Genomic DNA, 12,500 nt, shown 5'->3' with positions numbered 1-12,500 from the left:
GAATCACTGAATGTCACAGCTGGGTGGGACCTCCTCTGGCTCCCCATCCCTGTCTGGTGGTGGCCCTGCCTTTGTCTGAAGAGCACCATCGAGAGGGAAGCCAGGACCTGCTGAGGCAATGCCTTCTCCTTTGGGGATCTCTGTCTGTTAGGAAGGTTTCCTTTCCCCCAAGCCCCAATCTGTGTCTTTGCGTCTTCCCTCCACAGCTTGAAGTTCTGCATCCTGGGGCCAACCAGAAACAGTGGGATCCCTCTCTGACACAAGGACAGCCTTTCAAACATTTGAAGACTGAACACTACATTGCAGTTCTTCCACATCTATTGGGAGCCTTCATACAGTGGGTGCTCAATAAGTGCTTATAACTGATTGCTTCACCTTTCTCTGGGCTTGCTCCAAGCCTTCTGAAAAGGGGGCTTCTGGAACTGAGCATGACTTGATGATCTGGGGCAGAGCCGGGTGTGGCGGGGGGAACCCTGGGCAGCATCCCCTTCTGAAGGCTGCCCCAGGGGGCATGTCACACTGTGGGTTGCACTGAGCTGGCCAGCTGCTAAAATCCCAAGATCTTTTTCAGATGAATGGCTGTTAAGGATGCCCCATTCTCTAAAGTTGATGCACCAAATGCTCCGTTTGTCCAAATTAAGTTTCATCTCCTTATGTCCGACCCAAGGTTGTCATTGGTTAATCTCTTTTTGGTCCTCACACAACCATCCCTCCTCCATCAGGTCAGCTTTCCCACTTAGCTGGATGTCCACCCGTCTCTCATTGTCTAAGTCATTGAGAAACATATGGGATGACTGAACAGCAGGGGGGCCCTAGTGCCCCTGCCTCCATCTAAGGTGGCATCGCCTCATTAATGAGAGCTCTTTGGGCATGGCCATTTGCCCAGTTCTGAGTCTCTGTCTGCATTACCGTGCTGCTCACTTCCATGTACAGTGCTATCTTCCTAGCAGCTAGGTAGCCCAGAATCAGAAAGACTCGAATGCAAATTTGACCTCAGACACTTAAGACTAGCCATGCAACCCTGGGCAAGTCTCTTAATAGCTGTTTGCCTCAGTTTCCCTCTCTATAAAATAGGGATGATAGCAGCATCCACCTCCCAGGGCTGTTGTGAGGATCATGTGAGATAACAGTGGTAAAATGCTTAGCACAGTGCCTGGCACATAGTAGGGCCACAGAAATGTCAGCTACTATTATTGTCTTCCTCCTTAATGATTTATGATCGCATTTGTGCCCCCAAGGCAGTGCCGCCCATGACTGCCATGGTTGTTCACCATCTGAGTCACTTTCTGAGCTCTTCTGATCTTCCAAGGGTCTTCTCAAAGAAGATATTCATGCCACAGAGCCCTTGAATGTCTGATTGGGTTTTCCAGATGTCCAGTGAAGGGCAGGATTTAGAACATCTTGTCGAGCCAGAAATGCTTTGAGTCAGGTCTTGGGGATGGACTATGTCTGTTGTCTAAGGTTCACCTTGCTAAATGCAGAGAGGCTCTTCCCCACAAACAGGAGATGGATTCTCAGAAACCCATGAAAGAGATAAAAGACCAAGTGATCTCAGGGCTGGCCAGCATCCTCTAGTCATTGTAGTTATGATGACAGGCTAACACAAGATCAGGGGTAACCACGGCATTGCACTGGGACTGTCTGTAAGTGCTGCTCCAATGAATGGGGGATCTTTGTCCAGTGACCAATGATCTAGAAACGTGGCTGGGGCAGCTGAGCATGCACATGTTGACATTCTTGCTTTAAATGAAGTCTGAAAATATTAGGGTTGGATGGAAGGAAGCATGGGCCCATGCTCATGGAGGTCACCAAAGAACCTGGCAGAGTTATTCTTATTAAGTCCAAGTCAACGAGACACATCTTGTCATGGGAAGCCTGGTAACCTGCCCTTGTAGGTCTCAGAATGAGAATAAGCAAATGGGCCACTGTGAAGACAGTTGTAATACATGATATCACCTTACAAAGCATGGAGAGACATCTCAACTTGAGAGGGATCCCTGGCACAGGAGGTCTTTGAGCAAAGGTGGCATGGCCACTTTTTGGATGTGGTAGAGTGGAGATCCTTGGCTAGCTAGGGATGGGTCATGTGCCCTCTGATGCCCCTTCCATATCTGGTATTTGAACCAAACCACTGTATCCCTTAATATTTGGTGACCACCATGAAGGAGAATACAGGGGAAGCTGACAAAAGCAATGATGGAAAATATGGGTGCGCACCGCTCCATCTGGTTTTGTGATCATTACAGATTGTCCAGGTTGCTCCAGAGGGAGCTGGTTTTCTGATGCCTGATTGATTGGTTCTCTCTTTGGCTGCAGGGTTTCAGGGTCTTGGAGTACCTGGGCTTAACCTTTGATATGTTTGCCAAAAAGTCAAATGCTTTCATTGACATCTTTGACCAAAGACACTGGGCACTTCACGGTCCTTCTCCAATGGGACAGCATGCAACCATGGAAAGAGCCCAGGACTGAATTGGAACCTGGCTAGTCTACTTACTGCTCATGTGACCTTGACTTAGCCATTTGAGGCCAGATGAGCTTCATTTTCTTCATGGGAAAAATGATGGGTTTGGACTGGAAGACATCTGAGGTTCCTTCTGGCTCTAGATAGAAAACCCTTAGATTCCTGGTATTCCAGAGTTTTTATTTATGACAATGATAATATCAATAGCAGGAAGAGGAAGAGGAAGAATAAGGAGGAGGAAGAGGAGAAGAAGAAAAATCTGGAGAATACAATAGTGAAGGAGAGATCAGGAGAAGAGAGGAGGGAGAGACAGAATGCTACTTCACTCAGCACCGTGGTGGCATTGTCACCTGTGTCCCTGGCCGCCCCTGCCCGCTGGAGGATTGCCAGGCAGAACTAGTTAGTATTCCTACAACTGCTAGAAAGAGCCTTGGGCTTAGTACCATAAAATGTGGATTAGAACCCTGGCTCTGCCTCTCACCAGTGGTGGGCCCTTAGGCAAGTCACCAAATGCCTCATTTACTCATTTTTAAAATGAGGACTTAGACATGAGGGCCCCTACACTCCTTTCCAGCCCAGTTGCTTCTTGTGTCTGTTAGGACTTTCCGTGGTTTTGGTTGGGCGTGGGGAGAATGAGCAGGGATCAGAGGGGCAGCAGCTGGGCAGAAAGGGGCCCTCGGGCCTGGGCAGTGTTTCTGCCACGCTGGTACCTGGGCAGTTGCTGGCTCTGTCCGTGGTGCTGCCTTCATAGAATGCTATTTGTTGAGCGTGAAGGGAGCCCAGGAGGCCCCAGACCAGGAGCATGGGGAATAGCTTTTGGAACATCTTTGAGGCTCCACTTCAAGGGGACTTTCCTCCTGAGAAAAAGAAAAAAAGAAGAAATGTCAGGGCAGCCCTGATTTCCATTAATTCCTGAGAGGATTGGGCTGGACCCTTTATGAGTCCCTCTGGCTGCTGGTCCTTTGGCCTTAGAGTCCCATCATGGTCACTCTAACCATGAGGTCTCCCACCAGGGAGTAACCAGGCAGGTGGGGAGGGTGGGAGTCAATCATCAGAGTCAATTCAGTTGCAAAGGTCAGGGGAAGAGGAGGGAAAGAGAGGGAAGGAGAGGGGAGGGGGAGGGAGGCAGAGCAGGGGAGAGGGGGATATGTCCTCACAGTGGCACAGAAGGGGCTCAAGGAGCAGCCAAGTGCCTTGGCCCACACTGCCCCAGGCCTGCCAGGGCCAGCTCAGCCTGGCCTTGCAGCTCAGGGGCTGGAGAAGTGAAGACACAGCTTCTGTCTGTAACTTTGCTCAGGCAGAGGGATGTTGGAACACCTTTGCCATCCCTAGAATCTCACTTCAAATCCTCTCAAGGTCAATGGTGGACACACACACCCTCCTATTGTGGACTGGAAGACCCCGGTCAGGCATACTCAGTCCTACCTGTGTACCTTTGCTTATGAGTATCCTTATATCAGAATTGAAAGGATTCCCCACACTTTGAGGCCCACTTAGGGGAAGTGACATGCCCAAGGTCACACAGCTGAGAAATGAGAAGGGCAGGATTTGAACCCCTTAGACTTCCTCCAGGTTGTCTTCATTGAGAGGAGGCTTCAAGCCATGGCTCTGTCCTTTGCCAGCTACATGACCTTGGTCAAATCACTTCCCTTCTCGAGCCTCAGTTTCCTTATTTGTAAAATGGGAAACATGGAGGGAGAGCTGGATGGGCCCTCAGAGGTCACCTTTCTCACTGCCTCCCTCATCACTTCTGGCTCTCGAGGACAGTTCTGGTGTCTGTCTTAGACATTCTACTCTTCCCATCAGCCAGCACACAGTGGGTGAATGATCCTACCCCACCCCAAAGGGCTCTCTCCAAAGGCACCAGTGATCCCTTAACTGCCACATCTGATGGTCTTTTCTCAGTCCTCAGCCTTGGGCTCTCAGCAGCCTTGGACACGACCGCAGCAGGCAGTGGATCCCCTCTCCTCTCATATCCTCTCACCTCCCTGGGTTTCATGCCCTTAGTCTTTTCTGGATCGCCTCCTGCCGGGTCAGGCCTTCTCAGCTTCCTTTGCTAACTCAGCATCCGCAGCATGGGTGCTGCGTATTTGCTCAGAGCACCAGACATGAATATTGCCTATGTTTTATTGTATTTTGTTTATTTTGGTAAATATTTTCCAATTACATCTTAACCTGGTTCATGCTAAGCTTGAGGGTGCTGCAGGACTTGTGGCTCCTCTGATGTACAGGCACATGCCTCCCAAGCATGGGTGTTCTGCACTTCTGTCCTGGGCTCTCTTCTCTTCTCCCTCTGTCCTCTCTCTGCCTCTCTGTCTTTGTCTCTGTCTGTGACCTCATCCACTCCCATGAGTTTAACGACTGTCTTTATACAGATACTCCCAGGTGTCCCCACCCAGGGCATCGGACCTGCATCACCAGTGGTCCATTAGACATTCCACACTGGATGCTTCTTAACAACTTTGAACGAAGGAGATCCAAAAGGCACCCCCTTTTCCTCAAGACCCTGCCCCCTCCCCAGCATTGCCCCACTTCCACTGTGGGCAGCATCGTCCTTTCAGTCCCCCGTGGCCATATCTCAGTGAGTTCTCAGACTTCCCTTTCCCTCACCTGTGGCTGCTGCTTCTACCTGTACACATGGCTCGCCACTCACCCTTTCACTGCCTCCCTCCCCCACCATCTCCCAGGTGTCCCTGCCTTCAGTCTCCTTGCCCCCATCCATCCTACCTGCTTCACTGCCTTTGTGACCTTCCTCAGGCCCACATCAGACCATGGCAGTCCAGTCTATCCCAGTAGCTTTCTGTTACCTCTAGAGTCAAACATAAACTTTCTCATTCAAGTTTCAAAGCCCTTCCCTAGAGGGCCTCCTTTGATCTCTCTGGTCTCCCTGGCTGCCACTCCTCCTGCCCTCCGTTATCCCGCCAGCTCCCTGGGCTTCTCTGCTCCACACACATGCCCTGGCCATCCCCCATGTCAGGAGTGCACTCCTTCCTTGCCTTGGCCTCACAGAACCCCCTCTTCCTTTGAGGCACAGCTCAGGGAAGCCCTTCCCTGCCTCCTCCATTGCTAGGCATCACCTCCCCCCCCACTCCCCCAAAAACCTTATATTTACTCAGTTTATATTTATTCTGCATAAATGTTCCTATATCCTTGTTGTCTCTCCCTCATGAGAAGAGATCATTGCATTCTTTGTACTTGTACCCCCGGTGCCTAGCATGGTGCCTGGTACATAATATATGTTTAATCCATTTTGATTGACCTTGGTTTACTGGGCACTGTGGAGCTACCTTGGTTCACCGGGCACTGTGGAGCTACCTTGGTTCACCGGGCACTACCTTGGCTCACCAGGCACTGTCCTTCTCCCTGGCCTCAAGGAGCTCCCAGTCTCATAGGAGAGTGAAGAATCAGTGCGTACTGCTCCCCAGCACCCCGAGTCACTGTGATGTGCTCTGCAGGTATGGTTCAGAGAAGGAGGCTCTGCTTAGAGAAGTGTAGCCTAGTGGACAGAGAGCTGGCCTTAGACTCAGGGAGCTCCCAGTTCAAAGCACTCCTAGGACAGTGAGCATCCCAGGTAAGTCCTTAGCCTATGACTGAAGGGCTGGTGCCAGCCTTCAGTGGCAGAGGAACTTTGAGGGAAATAATCCCATCTGGGAGTTTCTTACACCAGGAAAATATCAGTCCCTGTCTTTATTCTTTGAAAGAATGGGTAGGCCCTCAATAAGTCCCGCAAAGAGAAGGAGGGAAGATATTTTAGTCACAAGGCATGGAGGCAGGAGAGTTTAGTGCATGCTGGCAGAAAAATGGGATGAAGGTGTCCAGTTTGTCTGGACAGAGTGTCTGATAGCTGAGCAGGATAGGGTGGCTTCAGCTGGTGGGGGCCTTCATTGCCAAACAAAGGAAGTTGGATTGAACTTTGTGGGTGCTAGGGAGTCACTGTGGATTTGGTGTGGGAGCAAGAGGTCAGAACTGTGTGCGGGAAAGTTCATTTTACACATACTTGGTGATGGTGCTGGAACTGAATGGAGTAAGCTAAATTGTGTTTAGGGTTATTTTTATGACCATCTATTTCAAACCAGTCACTTGGATTATAATCAGTCATAGCCATAACTAGTCAGAGAATATGAGACTTTGCCCCATATGTTTGAGATTTGGGTTCGGATTGTGGCTTCCTTCACCAATATGTGTCCCCATGGAATTGTAGGAGAAGGTGGAGAGGAAACGAGAGCCTAGTAACTGGGAAAGGGGTGGTCAGAGGATGTCAATCCCCTAGGTAAAAGAAAGAAAATGTCCTCAGTTTTCTTGTTAGCTGAGAGAAAAATAGAGTTGAGAGGAGAAATAAAGAAAGGTCACTCTCACGGTAGTATGAAGGGGGATTAGACAAGGCTGGAAGAGCATAGGATGCTGTTGTATTAAGCTAGGTTGGTGGAGATGAGTTGGGCAGCAGGGACAGAAAGGAGAGGGTGGATCTGGAAGATGTTTTAGAAAGTAACTGATTACTGATTGCCTAAGAAGGGTGAGGGAGGGAGAAGGAGCAAAGACTACAGATGGAAAGGTGCGGGGAAGGGTGGAGCTGTAGACTTATGAGGGGAAGGCAGGATGGGGGGGGGGGGGACAATGATGGGGCAGGTTTGTGATGTGCCTTGGGTGGCATTTGGAGCTCAGAAGAGAAGATGGCTGGACCAATAAATAGATAGAGTGGGTAGGTGAAGCCATAGGTGTGACAGAGAAAGCCAAGAGAGAGAGAAGCCCAGAGCACCACAAGATGCTTCCTCCCCTCCAGCTACCAGTAGCTAGCTCAGGCCCTGATGCAGTAAGGGCTGGCTCTGCATTGGCTTACCAGCTGGTTTCTCTGCCTCTCCCCCCTTTCCCTTCCAACCCCTTCTGCCTCCTGTCCAGGCTTTCTTCCATCCTGCCTCTCTCTCTGTGGTTGGGTTTGTCCAGTGGCTGCTTGGGGATGGCTAGCTCCCCAGCTTTATCCTGAGGCTCCATTTTTATCTGACCCTTCCTAACTTCTACACTCTCTGCTTGGCCTCAGGGGGTAGACCTAGTAGAAGACCAGAAGACACACATCAAGTTTCAGCTCTATTCAAGGGGGTGGGAGGTACTGGGAAGAGCTCGAGACTGCAGGCCAGGACACCTATGGCTCAGTTCTTTATCGGCCACTTAGCTTCTCCCATCCTGAGAACCCTCCCACCCATGTGGTCTCTGGACCCCAGGTGCCGGATGTTCGGTGATGACTCTCTGATGTTCTAAGAGTCTGAAAGCTTCCGAACTGTGAGATCTGTCCGGAAGCGGGGTGGCCTGCCTCGAAACGGAGGGAGCTTCCGGTCCCCCGAAGTCTTAAGTAGCGTCTGGGTGACGGAGTTGGTGGGAAGACATTGTGGGTAAGATAGGGGCTGGATTAGAAGCAAACCTAGAAACTCCAATCCAATCCAACCCAACCCAGGCCAATCCAATTCCATTCACATTCGTAAGCTACCTATTATGGTCGGCCACCGTGGGAGCAGACTGTGTTTTCCTTAGGGTGTGGGGACACAGAGGTGCAAAGCAAATGCAAATAGTCTGGGGATTGGAAGAAAGCGAGCACCCTCTAGGGGCATCTGGGAGCTGAAGCTTGGAGACAGCACAGCCCTCACCCTAACTCTCTGCGTCTCCCCTTTCCCGCCGGGCCGCCCGCGCTGGTTTAGCTCCCAGACCGCTTTCGCTTTCGGAGCAACCCCAGGAAGGCGGCGCAGAAGGGTGTCTACACCTGAAAGACCTCCTCCCCCCTCCTACCCACTTAAAACAGGTTTGTGGATTGGCTAATTGATTCGCCGCCAGGGTAGAAGGGATGAAGGACTTTCCCAAAGCCCCTCCCAGTGGCAGTGTCCAGACCGGACCAATTCTCCCCTTGCGGATCCCTCCTCACACAACTTTAGCGATTGTCCGGGTGACGTTCGAACCCTGCCTCCGCGGCGAGCTGACCGAATTTCTGCCTTTCCCATCCTGTCCCCCTCTGCTCGCTGGCAGGCGGGAAGGCGTCAGGCAAGCGGAAGCATTGCCGTCTGGGGAGCGCAGGGATGCCCCCGGCCTGGCCTGGCCCCAGGGGAGCTGCTCAAGGCCGGAGACCAGGCTGGCCACAGCTTTACGCGGCATCCCAGATGCTTGCGCTCAGAGCCCTTTTCAGGATCGCTCCCAAGCTGGGAGGCTGCTGGTGGGAGGAAGAGAATGAGCTTCCTGGGAGCGTGTGTGCGCTTCACTCATTCCCAGGCGCCTCCCGAGATCTAAGTTGTGAAGGACTCTCTCCGAGTCTTCACGTCCTCAGTTCCGGACCTGAATCCCTCTCCCTCCTCAACTCAAATGTCTGGGGACTCTCCGCCTCCGTGTCCCAAATTGGAATCCTTCCACCGCTCCTAGCCAAGGTCTCCTGTGCCCTCTCTCTGTTCCAGAGCCGGGCGCTCAGCCCATCTCACGCCGGCCGAGTGGCCTGACTCTCCCCAAGTCCCCTCGGTTCATGCTGCTGAGAGCCTCTGGGCTGGCATCCCAGCTGAGCCCGGGAGCAGGGAGCCCCTCTCCCTCCTCCTCCCTTGGGCCGGGGCACTTGCCGCAAAGCCCATGGGCACTTTGCAAAGTGAGTCAGGCCTGGAGGCTGGGCATATTTGAATTTCACTCGAGTCAGCAAAGTCGCTGGAATTCTTGGAGAGAGGCCTGAGAGATTCCATGCGTGGGGATTCAGACACGGGCGGAACACTGGGCTTCCCTGGGCTTTCATCCCCAGGGCCTCCGAGCAGGTACCCAGTTCTTTAGAAGGCTCATCAAGAGAGTCTTGGGGCAAACAGATCAGGCCCTGAACTGCCAATTACACACACACACACTCACACTCACAACACCTACTAACACACCCTCACTCTACCACACACATACTCTCACGATATATCCCCCTCACAATACTCTCACACACTCACATACCCTCACACATTCTCACAACACACTGTCACACACACAATATGCACACTCATACACACTCACACATACACACACTCACAAACATACATACTCACAATACACAAGTCACACACATACACTCACATGCATGCACACTCACACTTTCATAATTTTCTCACACACATACACACACTTTCACACATATACACACTTACAAATTCGTACATATTCACACACACTAATATTCATGCAATATGCATATACGTACACACAACACACACATATACACACTCACACGCAATACACTTACATACCGTCACACACTTGCACACTCACACAATACATGCACACACATACATTCACACATGTACATAAACATGCATACTCACACAAATTTCACACACATACACACACTCACACATACTTTCACACATATACACACTCACACTCATACATATTCACACACTCTCACGCACTTTCACACATATACACACTCACACACTTTTACACATATACACACACTCACACTCACACATATACACACTCTCACACACTTTCACACATATACACACACTCACCCATTTTCACATACACACACTCTCTTTCACACATACACACTCTCACACACACTTTCACACATATACACACTCACACATATATACACACTTTCACACATATACACACAGACTTTCACACATGTACACACACTCACACACACTTTCACACATATACACACACTCACACACATACACAAACTCACACAATCATACATATTCATACAACTCTCACACCCTCACATTCACACAATACACTCACATACTGTCACACAACTCTTTCACACAACTATCATACACACTCACACACTCCCACATACACACACTCTATCTCTGTTACACACACACACACTCACACTCACTAAGTTCCTAGGACTAGAGAAGGAAAGTTGGAAATAGCCTCCAAGTCATCTCATTTGACAAGTGAGGAAACAGGCCCAGAGAAGGGAAGACTTGCTCCAGGGGGGTCACCAGGCCTTGGCTTCTGACCAGAGCCTTTGAGCCCAGGGCTAGTGCTGCCTCCATTGTCTCCAAAGGAAGGCTCAGAGGCCATCCCCAGGTGACTCCCTCTGGGTCACACCGGTAATGAGAGCACACCAGAGGCCACATTTATGCTGAGGTTTTCCTGACTCGATGTCTAGCACTTGTCCACTGACTAAGCTCACACTTGCATGTGCATGTACTCCTTCTGTCTAGGCAAAGAAAGAACACAACTGAGTGTTGGCTTTGGAGTTGAATCCTGACTAAGCCCCTCACTAGTCACCTTCTGAAGCCACTTCCTCTCTCTAGGCTTCAGTTTCTTCCTCTGTAGAATGGCCAGGTTGGCTGAGGTTGCCTTTGAGATCTAAATGGGGCCCTAAGGTCCAGCACATAGTAGGTGCTTAGTGACCGATGGCTGAGGGGTGGCTTGCTCAGCACACCCAGATCCTCATCCTGGAGCCTCAGAACTCCAAGCAAGCTCCCAGGTGTCTTCCTGAGTATAAATATCTCGAGACCAGGAGGAAAGGGGCAAAGCCAGGGAGAAGGAGGAGGGGGGCTCACTTCCCGTGGGTGCCCTCCTGAGGCATGAAAGCTACCTGTCCTGAGAACAGAGTCCTGGGGAGTCTTGGGAGCCATGGAAAGGTAAGCAGGCTGGGGGAATCTGAGGACCTAGGTTCTGTTCCTGGCTCAGCTCAGCCATCTACTGTCTGTACCACCCTGGGCCCTGAGGCTCCTTCTCTGTGGGCCTCATGTTCCCCTTCTCGTCTGGAGTCCCTAGCCCTGCCTGGAAATCTAGGATCTTGACTCCCTTATGTAGAATCACCACGGACAAGGCAGATGAGCCTCTGTGGGCACCCGTGTCTGCTTCCAACAATTCAAGACAAAGCCCCCCCCCCCCCCCCCCTCCCCACCCCCCCCCTCCCCTTCCCCGTTGACTGGCTCCTGCCACCAGAAGGAAGCCAGAAGTGTGGAGACCCTTATCGACAGTATCTGATCATCATAATTACATTTCTATCGTGCTTTAATCATTTGAGGCAGGCACGGCAGGCATTCCTGAACCCATTTTACAGATGAGGAAACTGAGGCTAAGTAACTTGTTCCCCTTGTGTCAGAAGCACTACTCAGATTCAGGTCCTCCCGATTCTAAGTGAGGTCCCATATTCAAGTTTTGTCAGGAAAGTATCAACTTCAGGGAAAAGGCCACTGACAGTATTTTATTTGTTATTAAAAAAAAAAAAAGGAATAGCTCTCCAACTGATGAGTTCTCCAGCCAGCAACTCAGCGCCTAGCCCTGTGCCCAGCCCCCACCCCCCAAAGGTTCAGAGCTTGTCACCACCACTGGCCACAGCAAGAAGAGGGTCCCCACCCGGGACACCATCATCCAGAGGGCCACCTCAGGGGCTCTAATAGAGTGTTAAGCTTCGGGGCAGAGCCCGGAGGAGGAGAGGACAGGGTATAATGAGGAGCTAATTGCCTGGAGAGGCCCAAAGAAACCTCAGTTTCCTCCCCTCTAGAATGAGGCGACTGGACTGCATATCCTCTGAAGCGTCCGGGATGCCATGGGCAGAGAGAGGGCGGAAGGGGTCCCTCACTGTCCGCGCTGCTGCAGCGCGGGGCTAGGGACTGAGGAGGGAGTAGGGGTGGCAGTGGAAGCCCCTCAGGCTCTGCCCCACTCTAGGCAGCCTGGCTCGCCCCCGCAGGCAGCAGAAAAGGCTGAAATCCCCGCGGCTTCCATCGGTAGGCGGGTCAGGGAGCTGCGCTCAGCCCAGCCTCGGAAGGCTGCCTTTCCTCCCTTCTCCCCATTCTCTTCCCTTCCCATCCCTGAAGGTTTTCTTTCCACAGCCCCGGCGGGTCGCTTTCTGAACTTTGGGGTGGCCCCAGGAGCATGAAGCTGATCCAAGGGGCCGGGGTGGGGTGGGGTGGGGGGAGATGCTGAACTTGATCCAGGGAGCCTGGCTGGCAGGAGAGCTGGCGGCTGGCCGAGCCTCCCGGGTCAATATTTGCCTCCCGGAGCAGCCCAGGGCATGTGTTAGATCCACAAACGTTCTCCAAGCCAGCCCCCCCCCCCCCCCCCCCCCCTC

The 12,500-nt window shown here is 51.7% G+C and overlaps 1 long non-coding RNA gene across 1 annotated transcript in view; it reads right to left on the bottom strand.

Moving 5' to 3' along the window:
- Nucleotides 1-3,275: 3,275 nt before the first annotated feature.
- The window catches only part of LOC138170816 (uncharacterized), a 12,502-nt gene continuing 3,277 nt past the window's right edge, over nucleotides 3,276-12,500 (bottom strand). Inside the window, exon 2 of the long non-coding RNA XR_011170755.1 lies at nucleotides 3,276-3,318. This is a non-coding gene — a long non-coding RNA (uncharacterized lncRNA). The remainder of the gene's footprint in view (nucleotides 3,319-12,500) is intronic.

This window comes from Petaurus breviceps, unplaced genomic scaffold (genome assembly GCF_028583685.1).
Source record: "Petaurus breviceps papuanus isolate PSGF00001 unplaced genomic scaffold, PetGlider_PUasm1.0 387, whole genome shotgun sequence".
Taxonomy (NCBI): Eukaryota; Metazoa; Chordata; class Mammalia; order Diprotodontia; family Petauridae; genus Petaurus; species Petaurus breviceps.
This window is presented reverse-complemented; position numbering and strand designations above follow the sequence as displayed.